Source organism: Panthera onca, chromosome A1 (genome assembly GCF_046562875.1).
Source record: "Panthera onca isolate mPanOnc1 chromosome A1, mPanOnc1 haplotype 2, whole genome shotgun sequence".
Taxonomy (NCBI): Eukaryota; Metazoa; Chordata; class Mammalia; order Carnivora; family Felidae; genus Panthera; species Panthera onca.
In genome coordinates, this window is record NC_138339.1 from 138,796,480 (window position 1) to 138,820,497 (window position 24,018).

Consider the following 24,018-nt stretch of genomic DNA (forward strand, 5'->3'; position numbering starts at 1 on the left):
TGCTTTATCTTCCTCCCATGTCTCCCTAAACGTAAATAAACCTTCGTCAGTGTTTTGTCTCCAGGCTTTTCCTCTTCTACTTTTAAGTTCTCTGAAATCTCAGTCTGGAATGTCTTTCCCTCCCCCACACCCCTCTCAAAATCTGTTCAACTCCCCTGTGTACCTTAAAACTCAGCTCAGAAGTCACCTCCTCTCAATCCCTCCAGTATGGTTCCCTTGTTACATGCATTGCTTGCGGTCACACTTGCAACAGTGTAGTCTGTTCGACATCTTACACGTGCCTTCCTAACTAGACTTGATGCCTGAGACGGGCCGAAAACTCTGGTGTTCCAAATTCCTAGCACAGGGAAAGTGCATGAAAATAGAGGCCCTTGGATGAATGGACACATACAAAAGCTAGTGATCAGTAGCTATTTAATAACTAGTTGTTAAAAACAGTTTTAACACATCCAGAAAAATACTCAGTATGTTCAGAATATTCTTCCATTTCTGATGTAATAACAAAGTAGTTTAAAAGATGACTTTTTCTTAATTTTTTTTAATGTTTTAATTCATTTTTGAGAGACAGAGAGAGACAGATGATGAGTGGGGGAGGGACAGAGAGAGAGGGAGACACAGAATTTGAAGCAGGCTCCAGGCTCTGAGCTGTCAGCACAGAGCCCGACATGGGGCTCGAACCCACAAACCGCAAGATCACGACCTGAGTCAAAGTCAGACGCTTAACCAACTGAGCCACCCAGGCGCCACTAAAACATATTTTTAATAAAAGTAGTTTAGGGACGCCTGGGTGGCTCAGTCAGTTGAGCATCTGTTTCTTGGTTTCAGCTCAGGTCATGATCTCACAGTTTCATGGGTTCGAGCCCCACACTGGTCTCTGTGCTGCTGACAGTGTGGAGCCTGCTTGGGATGCTCTCTCTCTCCTTCTCTCTCTGGCCCTCCCCCACTCGTGCTGTCTCTGTATTTTTTCAAAATAAATAAATAAAGTTTTTTTAAAAAAAGTAGTTTAAAAGATATTTTTAATAATTCAAGGAGACAAGTCACAGACTGGGAGAAACATTTGCAGAAGACATGCATTAGGAAAGACTTATCCTTTTTTTTTTTTAAGATAAGGCATCTTTTTTTTTTAATGTGTATTTATTTTTGAGAGAGAGACAGACAGAATGCAAGTGGGGGAGGGGCAGAGAGAGAGGGAGACACAGAATCTGAAGCAGGCTTTTCAGGTTCTGGGGCTCAAACTCGTGGACCATGAGATCATGACCTGAGCCAAAGTTGGACCCTTAATAGACTGAGCCACCCAGGAGCCCCAAAACTTATCATTAAAAAAAAGTTTATTTATTTTGAGAGAGACAGAGACAGCACAAGTAGGGGAAGGGCAGAGAGAGAGGGGAAGAGGGAGAATCCCAAGCAGGCTTTGCACTGCCAGTGCAGAGCCCAACATGGATCTCAAAATCACAAAACTGCAAGATCAGACCTGAGTGGAAACCAAAAGTAGGACGCTTAACTGACTGAGCCACCTACGTGTCCCTAGAAAGAACTCTTGAAACTCGAAAATTAAAACATATAACCAATAAAAAATGAGCAAAAGAACTTAACGGACACCTCACCGAAGAAAATATACAGATGGCAGATAGGCATGTGAAAAGCTGTTCAACATCATTTATCATTAGGGAACTGCAAATTAAAATAACAATGAGATACCCCTAGACACCTATTGGAATGATCAAAATCTGGAACAGTGACAACACCGAATATTAATGGGGATGTGGAGCTGTGGCGACTCTCATAAGTTGCTGGTAGGGATGCAGAATGCTGTAGCCATTTTGGAAGGCCATTTGGCAGTTTCTTACAAAACGAAACATACCCTTACCACGTGATCCAGCAATTGCACTCTTTGGTATTTACCCAAAGGATTGAAAACTTAGGTCCACACGACACCCTGCACACGGATGCTTATTCACAATCGCTACAACTTGGAAGTAAGTAGCCAAGGTGTTCTTCAGTACTTGAACGGATAACCTGTGCTATGACAATGGACAATGGCCGGGTCATGGAGTAAGTATCATTGAGTGCTCTAAAGAAACGAGCTACCAAGACATGAAAAAACATGGAGGAACCGGGGTGAAAAAAGTCCATCCTGAAAAGTCTACATACCGGATGAGTCCAACAGCATGGCGTTCCAGAAAAGGCAAAAACAAGAGAGACAGTAAAAAAGGTCAGTGATTGCCAGGGCTAAGTGGGAGAGAGGGATGAATGGACAGAGGCCGGGGGACTTTTAGGGCAGTGAAAGTATTCTGTATAACACATGCCATTAATCATTTGTTAAAACACATAGAACTTACAACAATAACAACAACTGTGCACACAAATGTAAACTATGGACTTTGGGTGATAATGATGGATGAGGGTAGGTTCATCAATTGTAATAAAGGTACCACTCTGGGCGGGGGGGGGGGGGGGGGGGTTGTTGATAGCGGTGGTGGGGAGTATATGGGAACTGTTTGTGCCTTCTGCTCAGTTTTACCGTGAACCTAAAATGTCTCTAAAATAAATTAGAACAAAAATATTTTTTTGCCTTTTCAGAATGTAAGTAATTAACACAAAGAAACCAAACTGTTGTATAACACAGTGTAAGACCGAGCTACTCAAAGTCGACTGTGGACCAGCTGCAAGGTCAGCACCTGGGAGCTGGTTAGAAACATAGAAGCCCAGATCTGTGCTCCTCCTCCCCCCCAGACCTACTGAATCACAGTGTGTTTTATCTAGTTCCCCAGATCATGTTGGATGCACGGAAGAGGTGAAGCACTGGTGGAGGAGACCAAGGGTGGAACCGGGAGCAAGAAGGTTCTTTTCTTACCTCATCCACCTGCAAACTGTTTAGCAGTGAGCCCTGTATTCAAACTGCAGGTTCCCAGTCTGTAAATCAAGAGGGTTGGCCTGGGTTAGAGGCAATCAGAGTGTGGTTGCTGGGGCAAAAGCATCAATATCACTTGAACTTGTTGCAAACGCAAATACTGCTGAATTGGAACTTCTGGGCCTGAGCCCACCCTTTGTGTTTTAATGAGCCCTCCAGGCGTTCTGAGCTAAATGTGAGAACCGCTGGATTGTCTCCAACGTCCCCTTCAATGTGAACATCCTAGGAGGATCTGGAAAAATTTAAATGTCATGAGATTTTGTATATATCTAACTCTATCTGTATCTACAGCATCCTTTTCACTTCAGAGAGTACCCTACCTATGTAAAAATATTTCTTTTTTAATTGACTTTTTTAATGTTTATTTTTTGAGAGAGAGAGAGAGAGACAGAGTGAGTAGGGGAGGGGCAGAGAGAGAGGGACACACAGAATCCCAAGCAGGCTCCAAGCTCTGAGCTGTCAGCATAGAGCCCAATGCGGGGCTCAAACTCACTAACTGTGAGATCATGACCTGAGTCAAAGTCAGATGCTTAACCAACTGAGCCACTCAGGTGCCCCAAAATATTTCTTATATTGCTAAAAATCTCTACTGAATTTTTCAAGTAACCAAAACAGATTCTTTGGACTCTGATACAAAAGAAACAATTGATTTGAAGATACTCTTCAGACAAAGAAATTCTGAGCTTGCTACCCATTAAGAGATGAAGCTTTTAATCTGACATAATAGCTTTTTTTTCCCTTCTGTAATTAGCAAACCACATATTTTTAATGCCATCCTGGCTGGCTAGGGTCATTTTCATTATCATAATTCCCCCTGAATGCTAAGTATGTTCCTTTCATCCAATTAGAAAATCTGGGGAAAATAGCAGACAATGTAAACTTTAATTTGGGTTAATCACAGAAAAGAATGCCAAGATCACATACAAAGCTGTGAATCATGACAGCTACTAGGATTCAGGAAAGAAAAAAAAAACCCACTAAGGCAGTAACTTCTTGTCTGGTTCAAGCAGGATGAGAGATTTAGGCTTCATTTGAAATTTTGTCAAGAACAACACAGACAAGCACTATTTTTAACTCCTGCTTTTATCATGGGAAAAGTCACCACGTAAGAAACAAACAGTTCTCATTTTGAAAGGGGAAGAAGGTGGGTGCCTAAGCTAGTAGTTGAGTGTTATCAGACAATTGTTAATATGACTGGAAAGGGGGGAATCTGCCTCGTGCAGGTGCGGATGCATGGCCCCATGTTTGCCCACCTGCAGAGAGCTCCAAGGGCTCTTCGTTCCTTGAGTCTGACCATGAACTATTTCCTACATACAGTGTAGCAGTAGAGGGCAGATGATTCATTTGCACACTTTATATTTAATTCACTTTAACTGTTTCCTTTCTGATAGGCAAGCCCTGATAGCCCATCACAGCAGATCGGCTGCTGGCTTTGACATCTTGTATCCCAGCCATTAGATTACAGTAGCCACAGCACGGTCATGTTTATTCTCCTAACGATGACCAGTCTCTTGGTCTTTTGAGCCTCGATGAGTAGAGCAATCCCACCAACATTCCTGGCCAGATTTTCAAAGGAACAGTCTCCATTTCCCTGACATAAAATTGGCTTTGTTTTGTCTCTTATTTTGTAGAAAACAACTGACTGGCCTTAAGCATCAATCAAACAGAAGGCTTAAGTGTAGGAGACTCTGAAAAGGGAGGGCCCTTGAAAATGTGGCCTAAATGTGTTGCTGATGGCAATAAATCAGTAGGATTTCGATTTCCTATAAGGTGTTTACTGCTCTAAAACAGTCTCACCTCCCAAAGGGAATGATACATTTGGGTTACAAAGCATCAGTGTGGGCCAAGGGTGAGGTACGTAGTGGGACAAAGGACAGGACACTGGGGACAGCTGCCAAAATAAACCACAGAGAATTTGCTCAGAGAAGCATCCATCCAGAAGGAATCAGGTAGGTCGATGAGAGAGATGAGGGAAATAGAAGGGAAGGGAGGGGAAGACAAAGGTGGAAAGACAGCAAGTAGAGAAGATGGAGGAAGAAATAGAGAAAAAGAGGAAGAAAAGGAGATGGGGAGGAGAACAGGAGTGGAGAACAAAAGAGCAGAGAGACAGGCTGGAAATGTGGATCTGAGGAGGAGCCCCAGATGGAAAGGAGGCAGAGCCGGGCAATCCCTCGAAGGGAGAGGGGTAAGGTGGGCGTGTGTTTACCTAGGGAGGGTCTTCATGGGTGTGGCCCTGGCCATTTTGTCTAATGAGGTCATAATAATTGCCTGGTAGACAGCCTGCAGAAGCTTCTCCCCAGCTTGTGTCTGGCAAATCCATCAGTGGCATGGACGACATGAGCTGCGAGCCAGCTCTCCTGAGACTCGTCGTTTTCTTGGGGGGAAGCAAGTCACAAGGTGAAATTGCTCTACTGCCCTCACTGGAAACCAGCGAGCACAGTCAGAAGGATTCTGCTGCAGAACTGTCACATCCCAATCAGTCTAGGAAAATGCCTCAGCCACGGTATAATTGTTTTCTCCACGATTCTTCCAGGAATCCAGGGTCAATCACTGCAGGATTGCCCGATGCATCCTCGCTTGGGATTTACACACCTCCCCTTTTGTGACATGAAGGTGTCTGTCACAGACTCACTCACAGCTTTATACTCTCTCTATGGTACACGTCTACTATATTTGTCTAATGTTTATTTTTACGACATAGGCCTAGGGGGAAACTTTAGGGAAAAGGTCCAGATATTTTCTCGGTTTTACTTACGGTGCAGTAAAATCACATTTATTTCTGTTCAACCTGACCTGAAAATGTGTCTTACATGTTTATTAATCCATTTGTTATGTTTGGGCTATATACAAGTTTACCAAAGACGATGGGCTTTGTCATTTGCATATTTTACGATACCAGATTTCTTTTGCCAAGTATTTCACACCTGTTTGTCCCAAGATAAAGTCTTTCCTTGGAATGAGCTGAATATTACCACATGTCATAAGGATTCTGTAAATAAAAAGATGTCCTAAGACTTCTGCTCTTTCCTGACTTCTTTACTACATTAATAATATTAAAGATTACTTTTTAATAATTGTAATATTCCACTATATTTTAAATTCGTTGTCAGATTTTTCTCCTAAGATACTAGAAAATAAATGACAGTAAATGAAACACCAGTTAAATAAATCTTCAAAAGCCTTTGTCTGATTTTTGTTAGAAGTCACTCCTACCTAAGCAATTTGGAATGTGTTCAGCACAAGTGTGAATCATCGATATGTAATCCTTGGGAGTATGTTGAAAGGCAAGTCTTTGCAGAAGAGAAAGTACCTCAAAATAATCTTATAGCATCTGGTTCACACCTGGAAAAGTAAATTTTATAGTTTGGCACCCTGATAGTTTCAGAACTCTGATGTGAACTGTCTTTGGATTTTACATTTTCTTATTTCAGGCTATTTCTATGACCCAAACCTAACTTGACTGTGGTGAGCCTTTTTGTGCACAATAGATACCTGCAGTCAAAGTTCTAGAGGAGCGTAGATTAATTGCATTGTGCCTTTCTCTCAGACGCTCAGCCAGAGTTGGCTGTGTGTGAATGTGTGAGTCTTTGTGTCATCGTCCGGTTCAGAAGATTGGAATCTTTCCTCTCTTCAGTCTACAAAGTTTTTATTCCAGATTTATATCTAAAATCTCTTAATATAGAGGAGTGACATAACAGGCACTTCCAAAAGCATGTAAAAGTGTCACTGAAGGTGGGCATACTATGAAGCTTTTTCGCGTTGTCATGGTTTCTAAATAGGATTCTAGTTCATTCTGTCATATTATCAACAACAGTACATAGGAAGGCATTCAGCAGGCTTTTTGCTTTTACTTTGCATCCCCCCCTTTTGGCTCACTGGTTTTTAAATTTCATGCATGTAATAATTTTGTTAAAAGGTGACGTGTCAATGAAATGGTTCGTTTTTTTCCCCAGATGATGTCAAACAAACATATGCGTCTACTTGGCATATTACTTTCGTTAACGGAGAGACTCATCTTCAACTCTCCTCTCTAAACTCCTTACTTGTGGGCGCCTGGGTGGCTCAGTCGGTTGAGCGTCTGACTCTTGATTTCAGCTCTGGTCATGATCCTGGGGTTGTAGGACTGAGCTCTACGTTGGGCTCTGAGCTGAGAGTGGATTCTCTCTCTCCCTCCTCCCCTCTCCCCTGTTCTCTTTCTCTCTCTCTCTCTCTCTCTCAAATTACAAAATAATAATAAAAATAAGCTCCCTACTTATGTACTTCCTGTTCCCTGACTTGGCTTTGCTCATGTGAACTCACGAACATGTCTATGCATGTGTGTTGTCCACACACACATAACTTACTATTTTGTGACTTAATGTTAGATGCTTCCTTCCTTTGTGGTCGTTTTTTTCTTGATATTTTTGGCTCTGACTCCACCCCTTGATGTCTGAGATGAGGATCCGGAAAGTTGTGAAGGAGGCCAAGACTGGGTTCAGTATTCTTTCCGTCTTGGTCATTTCTGCCATCCCTCCCTCCTCTCGCTCAGCGCCCTGATGCCATACCCCAGGATTTTCTCTGCTCAGCTACATCCTCCCCCCGCATGGACACCCCCTAGGCAGATTCTCCTATCTCTGAATCTTCTCCTGTCCTGCAGTCCATCAAAGCACATCCATTTTGTGTCAGGGGGACTTAGCTATTTGAGAGACAACAAGAGCAGTAGTGAATTAAGCAGAAAACTACTCTCTGTCCGTGTGAGAGAGCCAGTGTGCTCACCTTCGCAGAGGGCACTTGGTTTTCCCAGCCATGAGCCTCTTTCTTATCCTCCGGGCCTCCCTGCCGTGTCGCCTCCTGTGAAGGAAATAAATAAATACCGCCTCCTATTTATACCTTATAATAGGTATAAATACCTATTATAAGAATAATAGGAACGTTTTGGTCTGTTGTTTTGACATATGTATTTTATGCATTTCTGCTGGGTATATGCCTCAAAGTTAAATTACAAGGTCTTTGAATACGAAAACTTCTGATATCCTATCGACTGTAAATAAGTATTACAAAGTGCTTGTCCCAATGTACATTCAAACCACTAAAATACAAGAGGTCCACATCCATGCCAACACTTGGTATTTATTTTTAATTTTTTTTAATGTTTATGTATTTTTGAGAGAGACAGAGACAGACTGTGAGTGGGGTAGGGGCAGAGAGAGAGAGGGAGACATCGAATCTGAAGCCGGCTCCAGGCTCTGAGCTGTCAGCACAGAGCCTGATGCGGGGCTCGAACTCACCAGCTGTGGATCATGACCTGAGCCGAAGTCGGACGCTCAACTGACTGAGCCACCCAAGTGCCCCAAAGTATTTCAAGAGTTTAACCATTTTGATAAATGTGTTGTTACATCTCATTGGGGTTTTGACTTGCATTTCCCTGATGACTAATAACGTTCCGTTCAAGTTTGGTGGTTATGCGGATATTATCTTTCATGAGATGCCTGTCCACATTTCTTGCCCATATTTCTATTGTGTAATCGGGATTTCTGGGAGTTCTTTATATAATCTGGATGTGAATCCTTGAAGGATATGTTGAAAATGTCTTCTGGCACATTCTGGCTTAACTTTTCACTCTCTTAATGTTGTCTTTTGATCAACAGAAGTTTTTAAATTTGATGTTGTCCAATTTGTAAATCTTTTTCTTTACGTTAGTGCTTTTATGTTCTGTTTTACAAATATCTTTCAGCCCTCAAGGTCAGAAAATATGTTCCCATGCTATCTTCTGGAAGCACTGATTTTTTTTTACCTTTCACTTTTAGAACTACAGCCCATCTGGAATTGATTGGGTACAGCGTGAGTCAAGAATTAAATTTCATTGATTTTCATATATGGATCTCCAATGGGTCCGTCATTGTTTATTGAAAAGACTACCCTTTTCCCATTCTGGGCAGGACAATTTTTGTCATAAATCAAATGTCCTTTGGGTTGTAGGCCTATTTCTGAAATCTCTACAGTGTTCCTTTGATTTGTTCTCCCTTTTCTGAATATTGTTTTAATAATGGTAGATTTCTGATATGTCATAATGTCCACTAGTGTAAATCTTCCAACTTTGATCCATAGGATCGTCATGGCTATTGTGGCCTTTGGCATTCCCATATACACTTTCGACTCAGCCCTTTTTTATTTACACACACACACACACACACACACACACACATTTTTGAGAATGCAATACCTGACGACATGATAAATAAAAAACACGTTTCATGAACGCATTTAAAAAAATCTAAAATAAGATTTAGCACACGGGTGTATTTACCAAATGGCTACTTAAATATATGGCCTCTGATTGTTACTCATATACTTGGTTAAGCCATCTAATGCTTCTGTGCCTCTATTCTGTAGTTGTCACTCACTGTGAGGTCCATACAAAATAATGTAGGTAGAGAGGTCCTCAGAGTGGCACCCACAGGTGCACCTGTCGGTTAAGAGTCCAACTTTGGCTCGGGTCATGATCTTGTGGTTGGTGAGTTCAAGCCCTGCGTTGGGCTCTGTGCTAACAGCTGGGGGCCTGGAGCCTGCTTCGGATTCTGGGTCTCCCTCTCTCTCTGCCCCTCCCCCACTCGGGCTCTACCCCAACACACATCAAACAAAATTAAAAAATAAAATAGTGGCACCAGGGAGCCACGAGCAGTTGGGCACTACTACCACTCCTCTACACAACACTCCTCCATTTGGTCTCCTACTCATGGAGCAGGTGTCTATTTCTCTTGCTACATTACAGGCTCGGAGGTGGGACCATCCTGGCCCTGGGCAAGAGCCCGTGCCTCGGGTTCTATGCTTTCCTGAGCCCCATCTATCACAAACATCAGAAAGCTAAGTTTGTTTTAAGAACCCGTGTGTGCTTAGTCATATGAGATTCAGCCCCAGAGACTGACACGATGTAGCCTGCCACTCGAAACACAGCTCTTATGCCAAAAGGGTTCAGGTCTGGGAGCATCTAGGCCATGTTTCTTGTCTTATGTCCCGAAAACAAAGGGGATGGCACTTACCTGAATGCTGAAAAGGTTTCCGCCTATGCCCCTGCCTGTGTCAGAAGCTAACGTTCCTCTGAAGTAAGGGGAAGGTTTGATGAGCACAGCTGTGCTGAGGAAGGAGACAACTGTCAAACTCTCTCTTTCACATAAGATGAACACAGTAGGTTCTTGCCTAACAGTCATTTCTTTGTTGGGCCAAGAGTCTCTCTTCTTGCTCCTCTTTGTGTTCTGATTTGTGCTTCTGCAGGTATGATAGTCACAAGAGTTACCCATGGCAGCTGAAATATTAAACAATTCATGGATGCAGGTCTAGACATAACATACATGGAGCATGTTACCAATTCTTTACATTGGTAATGAAAGAGATACTCAGTGCTCTGAATGCTAATAGTTATTATTTATTTTAATTTATTTTATTTTTTTTTTTAGAGAGAGAAAGAGCGAGCGTGCAAAAAGGATAGGGGCAGAGGAAGAGAGAGAGAATCTTAAGTTGAACGTGGAGTCCAACGTGGGGCTCAATCCCACACCCCTGGGATGATAACTTGAACCAAAGTTAAGAGTCAGATGCTCAACCAACTGAGACACCTAAGCACCCGCAAGTAGTTTTAGTTTTATTAAAATATTTAGTGACATTTCCTTGTTTTCAAAATTTATTTTCAGCTTTACTTAAGTAATTTTGATTTTATAAGTTAATTTATATGAATCGCTCTTCAATTTTCCAAAAAATGGAAAAAGAGGGAACACTCATTTTTTGAGTATTGATCACCCTGATCCCAAAGTCAGACAAGATACCTCAAGAAAATAAAACAGTAGGCCAGTACCCCTAATGAACACAGATGCAAAAGTCTTCAATAAAATAGTAACAAATTGAATTCAACAGCACATTAAAAGGACCCTACACCATGACCAAGTGGGATCTATCATTGGGATGTGAGGTTGGTTCAACATATGCAACTCAATCAATATGATATGCTACGTTAACAAAATGAAAGATAAAAACCACATGACTATTTAATAGATGCAGAAAAATCATTTGAGAAAAATTCAACATCTATTCATGATAAAAATCCTACCAAACGGGTAGAGAAGGAATTTACTCATCACAATGAAAGCCATATATAAAAAGCCCACAGCTAACACCATAAACAATAGGGAAAAACTTAAAACTTTTCCTCTAAGATTTGGTTCAAGGTAAGAATGCCTGCTTTTCCCACTTCTATTCAAGACAGTACTGGAAGTCCTAGTCAAAGCAATTAGGCAAGAAAAAGAAATATAATGCATCTAAATTGGAAAGGAAGAAGTAAAATAATCTGTTTGCAGATGACATGATTGTATTTGTGGAAAACCCTGAAGATTCAACAAAAGACAGAACTAATACACAAATTCGGTAGAGTTGCAGGATACAAAGCCAACATACAAAAGATCTTTTTTAAGTTTTCTTTCTTTAAAAAAAATGGTTTTCAGGTTTATTTATGTTGTGAGAGAGAGAGCCCAAGCAAGGGAGGGGTGGGGAGAGAGAAAGAAAAAGACAGAGAGAGAGAGAGAGAGAGAGAGAGAGAGAGAGAATCCCAAGCAGGCTCCACACTGTCAGCACAGAGCTCGAGATCACTGAGAGATCATGACCTGAGCTGAAATCGAGAGCTGGGCGCTCAACCGACTGAACCACCCATGCACCCTGGTGGCATTTCTATATACTAACAATGAGCTATGCATAAAGGAAATTAATATTCTTCAGCCTTAAGAAGGAAGACACCTGGAGGACGTTATGCTAAGTGAAATATAGGAGACACAAAAAGACAAATACTACCTGTCTCACTTAAATGTGAAACCCAAAGTAGTCAAACTCATAGATGTAGGGAGTAGAATGGCAGTTTCCAGGGGTGGAGAGAGAGAGGGTGAAATGAAGAGATGTTTAAAGGGTCCACAGTTTCAGTTTTGCAAGACGAATGGGTTCTGGAGATATAATGTACAGCATGGTGAGGACGATAGTTAACAATACCTATTATTACTGGTAATCCTGGAAGGCTGGATCTTCATCTGAATATTCTTAACACGCACACACATACACACACAGTGGTAAGTATGGAACGACTATGGCTAAGTTATTCAGCTTGATTGTGATGATCTTTTCAGAACGTGTATATATATCAAAACATGAAGTTGTATGTCTTAAATACACACAATTTTTCTATGTCAACGATTCCTCCAAAAAGTTTAAAATTTTAACTTAGGGATTTAAAATATTTACACAGATGGTAGGGAGCTTCCATTTACACTCTTGACATGGCCTGGAAACTGAGGTGAGTCTCTTGAAATCAGAGCCCATGATCTTAGCCCTACTCCAAACAGATATGAATATGAAACACAAAACTCTGCACATGATAGGTCTCCTCTCTCCCCCAAAAGGTTTAGTGAACAAATGTATTATTGTGGAATAAAATTACGGGTGGGACTATCAGGTATTTGAGAGCTGGTCAGCCTTTTGACAACCCTACACTGTATTTTTAGAGATAGTGATATTTAGGCATTATCTGTTCCAGCCCCGAGCAAAGTCATTGCATTCTCAGACACTCTGCCAAGAAATGTACTTCTTCCTTCTTAACCACTTCCTTCCCCAATAGCTCAGGCACTCCTTCAGAACCCATCTCTTGGGGCTATCAGATTAAACCGAACAGGAAAACTGGTAGAAAGGTTAATACGAATGGATCCAAAACTCGGAATGGTTTAAATTCAAGGGCTTAGTTACTAATTTTAGTCCCAGGGTAGGATAGTCAAAAAGTTGACTGGGCCTCTGTTTACCTAATCTTCCTTAATGATGATGTAAAGTAAAATAAATTAGCTTTAAAATGTTCTGGAGACAGACACATTTTTTTAAAAAACTTCTGGGGTTTGTGTGTATGCCCACTCAGACTGGGTATAGACGAACACAGCCGCATAAAGTTGCCAGTCTAGAAAAAAAAACAAGAAGACCAATACAATTTGGGGTTTATTACAAAAAGTAAAAAATATGATATAGACCTCCCACTGAGTTGCTCTGCATTAAGTTGACCCGTTTTCCCTTAACTGTTGTGGCATTTGTATGTGCAATTCTTTTCCTGCTTCCTCCCCCCATCCCTTCCTATCCTTCACCACCCAAACACTTTTAAAATAAATAAGAATAACACTACGTTTGATTTTTAAATATTTTAATTTGCTTTAATGCTTTAGCCAGAAATCGTTATTTAGGTTCGACATAGGGTTGCCACCCTGGCACGTGGAATGAGACTCCTATTTAGTGCAACTCTGTCGTGCACATAGCTCTCTGTAGGATGTTTTCTTTCCTGGAATAATTGCAAATACTCTGTGTAAGACTTCAACTCTGAGAATCTCTGCTTGGGGGTTGTAATGGGCTTTCTGCTTTCCAGCACAACACCTTCTATTAAGCAAGATGTGCTTTATAAGCCAAGAAGTAAGAGCAGTAATTGCCTCCATGTTTATCAACTCAGACTCGTTCAGTTGTGTCTTCATGGTGCATTTTGCCACGTAAGGCAAAGCCGACAACTTGCAGTTTGTTTCTATTTATCTATTGCTTGCCAAATAATCCTCTGCTCTCAAACTCCCCAACCCCCCACCAACCAGGATAAGAAAAGGAGTTGACGTTATTCTTACTTGATGCCTTTATTTGGTTCTTTCATATTTCTGCGGCTTCTCATCCATAAAATTAAAAATAGAAGAGAAAGTCATCTTTGGCTTTATAATTAAAGCCTCATTTCATTAAATTGGGTTTCACTGGCAAGACTTAAAGGCATAACCTTCCACTTATTATCACCGTCCTTTACAATTCCTGCACTCATTACTTGTGTTGCAAACGATTGTGGTTCGTGCTTTTCTGTTGATGCTTTTAAAATATATGTCCCTTATTGTTCTTTGGAAAGTGGCCATTGTTCACATGGAGGTTCTCCCAGACTTCCAAGTTCATGTTTGCCAGATGCTCTAGAATAAATGATTATTCAAAACATACTTGAATTTTTTGGTTTTCTCCCAAAGCTTAAGTTTTGTACCCCAAGATCAGTGAAAACTTAAAACATAATTTTCTTCCTATGCATTTAAAACTTAGTCACATCCATACGCCAGACTTGTTCTTCTGTCTGTATACAATGCTAGAGACATTAACTCTGTAAGTCCGGTAGGGTCACCAAGGTGCCTGAGGCCTGGACAAAGGAGTGTGAGGGGATCTGCAAGCCTCAGGAGGATATTGTGGCCAGCCCTGTTCCTGTCATCAGGTCAGCAAGGCTGAATGCTAAACCTGCATGTTAGGATTTTTGCTGTGTGTACCAATGGCCAACCTCAACCTGCTATCCGTTATCAAACAAGTGTCATGATTTTACATTAAAAAAAAGAAGTTGTTTACTATGTAAGAAGGCTTTAAAGAGCAGATGTTTGGGGTTACCAAAACTGTATGTTTCTGGCCAAAATAAATGTAGGTTGTGGTCATACGGTACTCCATCAACATGATTTTTGTTGCTATAAATTTCTATGTTACTGTATCACTCTATCTTCTTAGCAAGTGCCAGTAACTGTCACAGAGGCATAGCTAAAGAAGTAAGAATGTGAAAAATACGGAACCAGTGGTCTTCAAGGAGCCAGAGAAGAACATAGGTAGTTGTAGGTGCTGAGTACAGACGATAAAGTCCAGTTAAGCTTCCAAAAGATAACTTAGCTGTATATGCAGTCAAGATAGCAGCAAGGGGGCCCAAGGGAGATAACAGCATGGCCCACCCACCAGGGAGGCCATATTCAAAAAGAGACATAGGAACTCAAGGGCAAGTGAGACGCCTAAACGTAAGTTAAAATTCTCACACAGTTATCATTTTGGAATTTTTTACTGGAGTTGCCAAAAGTAAATTTGGCTCCTGGAGCAAGCTGAAAGAAAGGCATACAAACCAATGGAGGTATGGAAGGGGGTGTTTCTGTTTTACACACACACACACACACACACACACACACACACACACACACACACTCCTTTTGAACAAAGAAGACTCCTGTCCTTGACCTTGATTCCCAGATTCCATCAATCTTAGCAGAGCCAAGAGGGACTGGCAAAGGGCCTGGAGTTGGAGAGGGTATGTGAAATTTAAAAACATAAACATCATTAAAAATCATTAAAAATGTTTGTAATCCAAAGTGAATTCATTTGCCTCTAACAGATTAAATGGCTTGGGCTTTCAGTTGCTATTGGCGTTGAAAACTAGGTCTAGGCTATGTCTGCTGCCCAAGGTCACACGGTTTCACAGTGAGGAAGAGGAGTCACCATTTTGCACAAGGGGGAATCTAAGTTTTAAACGTGGGCGCCTGGGTGGCTCAGTCAGTTCAGCATGACTCCTGATTTCAGTTCAGGTCATGATCCCAGGGTTGTGGGATTGAAGCCTGTGTCAGGCTCTGCACTGAGTATGGACCCTGCTTGAGATTCTCTCTCTCTTTCTCCCTCTGCTCCTCTCCCCCGATAGATTTCTCTCCCTCCCTCCCTCTCTCTCTCTCAAAATAAATAAATAAAGTAAAATACTTTTTCTTCAAGAGAAGTTCTTTGCACCTTGCTCCTTCTGCTGGTTCAAAGCAATAAAGCAAGTTCTTCAGTTTGTTCTTGTTGGAGCACATTGTTGAAATCTCAAACAATAAGATATTTTCCTGGGGCGCCTGGGTGGCTCAGCTGGTTGAGTGTCTGACTTTGGCTCAGGTCATGATCTCACGGTTCGGGAGTTCGAGCCCCATGTCGGGCTCTGTACTGACATCTCAGAGCACGGAGCCTGCTTTGGATTCTGTGTCTCCCTCTCTCTCTACCCCTAACCCACTCTCATTCTGTCTCTGTGTCTCTCAAAAACAAATAAACATTAAAAAAATAATATGGGATTTTCCATAACCCCAGTGTAACTCGAAGTTGAAGTGAGTAATCTTTGGTTCCAGAACAAGAAAAATAGCATTTAAGATGGCGAGAAAGCATTTCTTTTTCCTTATGGAATACATGTAAAAACAGATTTGGGATTTTATATTAGAGACTGGGGGAGAGAGTCGAAGTATTTGCCTTCTTTTAAAATGAGGTAACAGAGAATCACATTTTGGTGATTTAAAAAAAAATTAACCCTAAATAGAAAAATACCAGTGTATACAAATAAATCTGGAATAGTTAAAAATATATATTGTAATATATTATTAATTTTAATAAAAACATGCAGAATATAGCTGGCTTGGGTTTTTACTTCACAGATAGGAAAATGTCATCCAAACTTTCCTTTTCAAAGTCTGGCCCATAGTCTTGTTGCATTAACATCCCTTGGGAGCTTGTGAGAAGTGAAGAATCTTGGGTCTCAACCTAGACATACTGGGTCAGAATCTGCAGTTTAGCAGATCCTTCTGTGACTCAGGTGCACACGAAGGTATCCGAGGCACTGATGTAAATTAACGATTCACAAAAGGCAGCATCAACTAGGCTTTGGAAAGCCATCCTTCCCTCCAGCAACCAACCACCCATGAATCTCCAAGCAAAGCAGAAAATTATGTCTGCTATGCAAACGTAAATTCAAAATGAGCCCCCGAATGCTGCCTTTAAACATTCTGGGACCACCACCTACTTCTTCACTTTTCTGCTTCTTTCTCTGAAATACTTCCTAGGGTAAAGAGCTTTATGTTTTGTGCAATTTTTTTTTTTTTTCTTTTTGGCTGTGACCTTGGAAGCTTGGAACACAGCAATGGAAAGGTTAACAGTGGATGCCTGGGTACTCAGTTGGTTACGTGTCCGACTCTTGATTTCAGCTCAGGTCATGATGTCATGGTTGTAGGATCAAATCTCCCATTGGGCTCTAGGCTGGGCTGGAAGCCTGTTTAAGATTCTCTCTCTCCCTCTCTGTGCCTCTCCCCCACTTGCATGCACTCAAGTGTGCTCTCCTTTAAAAAGAAAAAATGGTAACAGAAAGAAATAATAGCAAGAGGTTTATAGGAAACAAAACTAAGCGAGGGAAAGACAAGGCAGAGATGCAAAGAGCAAAAACAGCATGACTTATAGAAATACCTACATATTTTATTTTACGTTGAAAAAAGACTTCTCTAAATATAACAATTATATTTATTATTATGTTATATATATATATAACAAATATAACAATGCTGCATGATAATAGTTTTTCATTGTAGTGCTAATTAAAAATTGGTAAATTCTCAAATAATATACAAAAATAGGCAGAAAAAAAAAATGTCCAAAAACATCATCATGAAGAGACAAACTTTTTTTGCTGTTTTAGTGATTCAACATCCACCTATCCTTTTCCAGGTAATCTTAGCACCAATTTTATTCAGGGACACTCCCCCCTCCTCTCCTCCCCCCTGCCTCACCCAATGCTCAAGCTACATGCTATAGGTTTATGATATATGAATATATGGCTATATGAATATACATGTGCATATATGGTAGAACATGAGACACAGCACACTGTTACGATTTGGGTGTGTGCACATGTCCCAACTTAGGTAACCAGGCTCAATGTACCTAGAGCTTTCAATTAGGTAATCAGGAAAAGACTTTCTCTTTCATGTTAGTACTGAAGTGGGAAGGAGTTGCAAAAGCAGTGGCAGCCATTTTGTCACCATGAGGGGAGACACTGTTCTGAAAACAGATCCACCAGAAAGGAAGTAGGGCAGAAACTTGGAAACAGAGAAAAGCTGGCTCTTCCTGACAACCTTGTTTCAAGCCTTGAAAAAGATTTGCCTCAAATCAAACCAGAACGCTGTACTTTTTGGCTGAGCCCAAAAATTCTCCTTCTGCTTAAGTTGGTTTGGCCTGAGTTTCTGTCACTTATATTTAATGGAACTATAAGTGATACATGATTGTAAAAGTTTGTATGTTTCTATGGGTACATCTACAAAGGTAGATTTTATTATACATAATTTCGTACTAAGTTGATTTTCCACCTTGTATTTTTAACCTGATTTTCTCAACCAAAATATATATCATGAACATCTTTCTGGGTAATTATATTCAGATATGTATAATTGTTTTATTGGATATATAATGTTCTATAATTTTTACATTAATTTGTTGAATCAATTTCATACTGTGGGACAGCTATAGATTGTCTAACACATTAAAGAAAAAAATATATATATATATAAATTTAACCTATACAATGATCTCCTTGGGGAAAAAAGTTTAGAAGTAGAGTTTTTAGGCCAAAGGTATCTAATTTAAGACATTATACACCCACTCTACATTCCAGAAATCTATAGAATTACATTCCCACCAATTAGACTTGAACATTTCAGTGTTCCCTATAGTCATATAAACATCTGCTAATTTCATGAGTAAAAAATAATATGTATAATTTCTTTTCCATTTGTCTATTAGTGAGAGTGACTATTTTCCACATTTACCAGTTTTTATATTTCTCCTTTTGTAAAACACCAGTTTTGTTATTTATTTATTTTTACTACTATTTCTGTTGGAGTGGTTGTTTTATTGATATGCTAGAACTCTTTATATATCATGTGTATTAACTCTTTCTCATATATTTCCTGGCTTGTATTTTTGGATTTACTTTCAAAGCTTACTTCATGGTACAGAAACTTTAAAGTATAATGCATTCAAACTTACCAAAATATAATTACGGATCCTAAGTTACTTATCTTCCTTAGAAAGATTTTCTTATTCTTATTCCATATTTCTTATTCCATATTTTCTTCTAGTATTTTACGTATTATTCCTTTCTTTCCTTATCTTTTTTTACTTTATGTATACATTCAAAACTTTGATTCATCTAGAACTTAGGAATACAGCAGTTTTTCATTAGGAATACAGCAGTTATTCCTCCCAAATTAGCCAGTAATTCCAGTGTTACTTGTTGGAAATTCTATTCATCTTCTCACCAACGTGAAATGCCATTCTTACCAAATACTTTACTATCACATATCCTTCGGTCTATTTCTGGCTACTTTATTATGTTTCAGTTCAGTCTCCTTCTGTGCCTCTGGTATCACTTCTTTTTTAGATATTGTGTTTTTTAAAGTTTATTTATTTTGAGAGAAAGAGAGGCAGAGAGAGAATCCGAAGGAGTTTCTTCCCCGTCAGCACAGAGGCTGACTCTGGGCTAGATCTCACTAATCATGAGATCATGACCAGAGCCAAAGCCAAGAGCTGGATGCTTAACTGGCTAAGCCACCCAGGTGCCCCTCTGTTTTAGGTATTTTAATTTATTGATGTTAATACATTAATAAGTAGGATATACATTCTTATAGTTCTTTTCTTAATCCTTCAAAATTTTCTGAGCCTTATCTATTTTTTAAAATTAAGTTTAAAAAAGTGACAAGTTCCTAAAAAAACATTTCTTCAATATTGAACAAAAAATACATGGATATCATAGATTATTTGGAAGAAAGTGAATCCATGAATACCCTTAAAATATTTTTTCTTAAACAAAAACATGGCCTGTATTTTTATTTATTAAAGTATATTTAATACCCTTTGGTAGAACGGTTCACTTTTCTTTTACATGCTTGTAGAATATTTCGTAATCAGTTCATTCATGCCCATTTTATTTTCTTTTGGTGCTTTTATGACTTTTTGAAGACCACTTTCCTCATAGTATCTTTTCTTTTGCCAAATTTGGATCATTACCATGATAAGAATATTTTATTTGTAATTTGGGGGAACTCAAAGATTTATTTTTAACTAGTAAATTAATTAAAATAATGAAAATTAAATAATTTAATAAAATTTTCATTAAGTCAGGAATGGGTCCTCAATTTAATCAGATACCTTTTAGCATCTTCAATGACCTGCCTTATTGCAAGAAATCAACTGTATAGCTTCTTGGAGTTAAGCCTAGTTGGTTACGTTGTATTATTCTTTTAAGGTACTTCTAAATTCTTTCTGCTAATATAAGATTAAGGATTCTTATGAGGAAGAAAGAAGGGGAGGGGGAGAGGGAGAGAGAATCTGTTAGATGTTACTATCACATCCATGTGCTGGTGTCATAAAGGAATTTGCAGAGAATTCCTTGTTTTGTGTTGCTCTGGAACAAATTTAAATCATATTGGAGTAATCTGTTTCTTGGAAGAATGAAACAAAAAATGACCAAAGACTCCTTCTGTGTCAGAAGCTTTCTGGGAAATTTTGACAACATTCCCAATTTCTCCCACAATTTGAGGTCTATTTATTTCTTCTTGAAAAAAAAAAAAAAAATCCAAGCTTTAAAAGTTATGGGTATAGTGTTGTGCAAAGTATTTTCATATGATGATTTTCTCATCATCTGCAGTCATTTTCCCTTTTCATTGCTTATTTTACGAACCTGTGTTTCTTTCCTCTCCTTTCTGTTCTAGCCCATATGCAGTATTGGTAAATGCTTTATTTATTTAGTTGTCTTTGATGTTTTTCCTCCCCACAGAACCAAATCTATCCCTTTTCTCTTTCTGCATTTTTCCTCATTTTAAAAAATTCCTTCCTTCTGTTTTCCTAACGTTTATTTTGGTTTTCACTGTCCTCACTTAACAAATGGCACCTTATTCACTTACTTCCATTTTTTTCTGAGTAATATAAATGTATACACTTTAAATATTTTTGTCTCACTAGTATTTTTTACATATTGACAATTGTGATTTTATTGATTCATCAACCTGAGAATTATTTAATAGTTTTTTTTTTGTTTTTAATTTTTATATTTTAGAGAGAGAGTGGGGGAGAGGGGCAGAAGGAGGGAGGGAGGGAGGGAGGGAGAGAGAGAGAGAGAGAGAGAGAGATAGAAAGAATCCCAAGCAGACTCCATGCTCAGCAAAGAGCCTGACTTGGAGCTGGATCCTGTGACCCTGTGATCATGACCTGAGCTGAAATCAAGAGTCAGAAGCTCAACCAAGTGAGCCACCCACGTGCCCCAGTTTTTGTTTTGTTTCTAATTTTCTTAATTGGTTCTAACATTGAATGCATTTTGGTCAGAGAATGTTACCTATAGTATTTCTACTTGGGGGAACTTACCAGGTTTTCTGTTTCAAAAAAATGATAAATATATGAATATCTATAGGTCCTTAAAAATATACATTTTATTATTTTTAAAATTGGGTATTTAACAAGTGTGTCTCTGTTAATTACTGTTTTCTCTTTTTGGTCAATAAAGAAAGAGCGGTGTCACCTTCCACTAGTGTTATGTTTCTGTAAATGTATCTTTTATCTTCTGTAATTGTGTATTTTATTCATTTTTTAAAAAATTTTAATGTTTATTAATTTTTGAGAGAGAGAGTCAAAGAGTGAGCATGGGAGGGGCAGAGAGAGAGGGAGACACAGGATCCGAAGCAGGCTCCAGGCTCCCAGCCATCAGCCCAGAGCCCGACGCGGGGCTCAAACTCACAGATGACGAGATCGTGACCTGAGCTGAAGTCGGACGCTTAACCGACTGAGCCACCCAGGTGCCCCATCATATTTTTCCTCATAAGGAATATGAAATAATTATAACTGTTCTGTAGGTTTTAACCTGCATCATTAAGTGATAAAAGGCTTGCAGCCCAAACTCCCCTCTGCTTGATTTTAGTAAGAAGTTTCCAGCTGCCATTTTGTTTATTTAGTAGATCATTATGCTGTTTATTTTATTGGCAAGCCAATATATTAAAGTTCTTGTCATATGAATGTTCTTTTCTACATTTAACATCATGTGTTTTTCTTTGCTGTTACTATACCATTTGAAAAAAAAAATAGACTATTTGAAGTTCAAATAGCAATTGTAGTTATAATTTTATTCATTTATTTATTTTTAATGTTTTTTATTTATATTAGAGAGAGAGAGAGAGAGAGAAAGAGGAAGCGAGAGCAAGCTAGGAAGGGGCAGAGAAAGTGAGAGAGTCCGAAACAGGCTCCAGGTTCCAAGCTGTCAGCACAGAGTCCTGTATGGGGCTCAAACTCACTAGGCTTGAGATATGAACAAACTGAGCCACCCAGGCTCCCCTAGTTGTAATTTTAAGCAATATGTTTAAACCTATGGCTTTCAAAGTATCAATTTTCACTTGAAGCATACTTACTTCGTCTCATTTTGGGAAATGAGGAAATAAATGTATAATCGGAATTTTAGTTTGTAAGTGCTTACTGTCACCTTTCTTGTTCTAAACCTCCAAGGGTTGGTACACAAATCACTGTAACATTGACTTGGGCCATACTTGTACCTCTAAGTTGGTGGTCCAGAGAAATACCCATTGCATTGCTAAAAATGAAACCAAGGGATTAGTAACCGCAATAATTGTGTGAGGACACACATTGTAAAACTTAAACTTCTTACGGACAACTTTATCTCTTTACCTGCAATGACAACAGAGAGACTGTTTCAAAACTGAAAATTGTTAGTATCAATGACCCACTCTTGCTTTCCTTGACTTCACACGCTTCAGGGACTGCACAGCCACTGTATTTTAGATTTCACGCCTACTTATCATGAAAATGCAAAAGAGGGAAATGCAGTCAGCCTTTCTCTAGTACAAACAACAGGAAAACAAATCCGCTGGAAGATAACGCTCCACTCCACTTTGACAGAGGAAACCTGTCCTATATTGATTAAGCAATTACGTAGCTTGATTCCTTTCTTATTTTTTGAATGATAATATTCCTTATGGCATTATATTAAAACTTAACCCGTGGCAGGGGAATAGGGAGAAGAATGGGAAGGAAGTTTATTTTCCCACCCACCCAAATTGTGGCCAAACATAGTAGTACGTCACCCTGCCCTAGGCTCAAAAGGAAAGTAATAGTCATCATTCCCATCTAGTTCCCAAGCACCAGAGTGAATTCTGAGAATTACACCATTTTCTCCACAGAGCTGCCTTTCTAGATGTGTGTGTGTGTGTGTGTGTGTGTGTGTGTGTGTGTGTGATATATATACGTGTGTGTGCACGTGTGAATCCTCATGTACACATGGATGCCTGCTAAAAATGTCTTGCTTCAAATTCTCTTTTCTCATGTAAACACATTCCTACTCCCGTCTTACGTTGAATTCTGCAAAGTGAGCCCTTGCAGTGTCCCATGCCTGCTTCAGCTCCCCAAGAATCAGAATCAGGAGGATCTAAGTCTTCCAAGGGACTTCTTAGGGTGGTGTCCCAGGGAAGTTTGCACGACAACACAGTGATTTAGGAATAATACATAATTTTTTCTCTCTGTTTTGGAAACTAAAAGGTTGTCTCCTTTTCTCTCTTTTGTTTCCCTTTTACTGTTACATTTTATTAACAATATACAAAGTATTAGAAATCTTTTGGATCCGATTATGATTTTGGTCCAGAAAAATGTGTAATCCCCAATGAAGAATATATTAAAAGAGCCAACTCCTTTCCAAAACTGTAGTAATCAGATGTAAGTCTATGAATAGCTTTTGGCTTGGCGAGGAAACTTGCTCCTTCACCCCATGTTTTTTTTGACTTAAGCTATAAACATAATAGTAATCTGTTTTGTTTATCAGTCAGGGTTCTTGCAAAAAACAGCTGGCACATTCAAATTGGATAATTTGAGGATTGTTTAAAAAGAGACCCTTGCAAAGCTTTGAGCAAGGCCTAGAGAAACCCCAAGGGATGGTGCAGGACTTGGGTAAAGTAACTCTAAAAAAGCACTTTTGCTCCATGCCTGAGAAATCAAGGGGAGGAAATTGCTACTGGAAGAGGGAAAAAGGGAACTGGGCAAAGAAGGTTGGGGTCTTCAACTCCCTGGCCAGTTCAAATCAACCCGCAAGGAGGAAACAGGTATAAAAGCCTGAACCTCACCCTGTTCCTCCCTCAGGTCCACTGGCGGTTCCACTGATCAATCCTAGCAAATCTCAAAGACAAGGGAGCCCATAACTCTGGATGTAAGTTGGCCTCTTGACGTGCAGTGTGGCAGAAAGCATGAAGAGATCCAGCACATTTCTATTAAAAGCAACCGGTGTCTAATCAATGGTATCAAAGCAGTGTTGTATGTTGACAGATGGTAGGCGCCACTTGTGAGCAAAACGTAACACACAGGGTTATCGAATCGCTACGTTGTACACCTGAAAGTAACGTAACACGTGTGCCAACCCGACTTCAGTTAAAAAAAAAAATTAATTAAAAAAAACCCAACAAATATCTATTCAACAACTACAC

The 24,018-nt window shown here is 39.6% G+C and overlaps 1 non-coding gene across 1 annotated transcript; it reads right to left on the reverse strand.

The window, feature by feature from the left end:
• Positions 1-657: 657 nt before the first annotated feature.
• Positions 658-742, reverse strand: TRNAQ-UUG (transfer RNA glutamine (anticodon UUG)). Its single transcript has one exon. It is a non-coding gene; the product is annotated as a tRNA-Gln (tRNA).
• Positions 743-24,018: the final 23,276 nt, after the last annotated feature.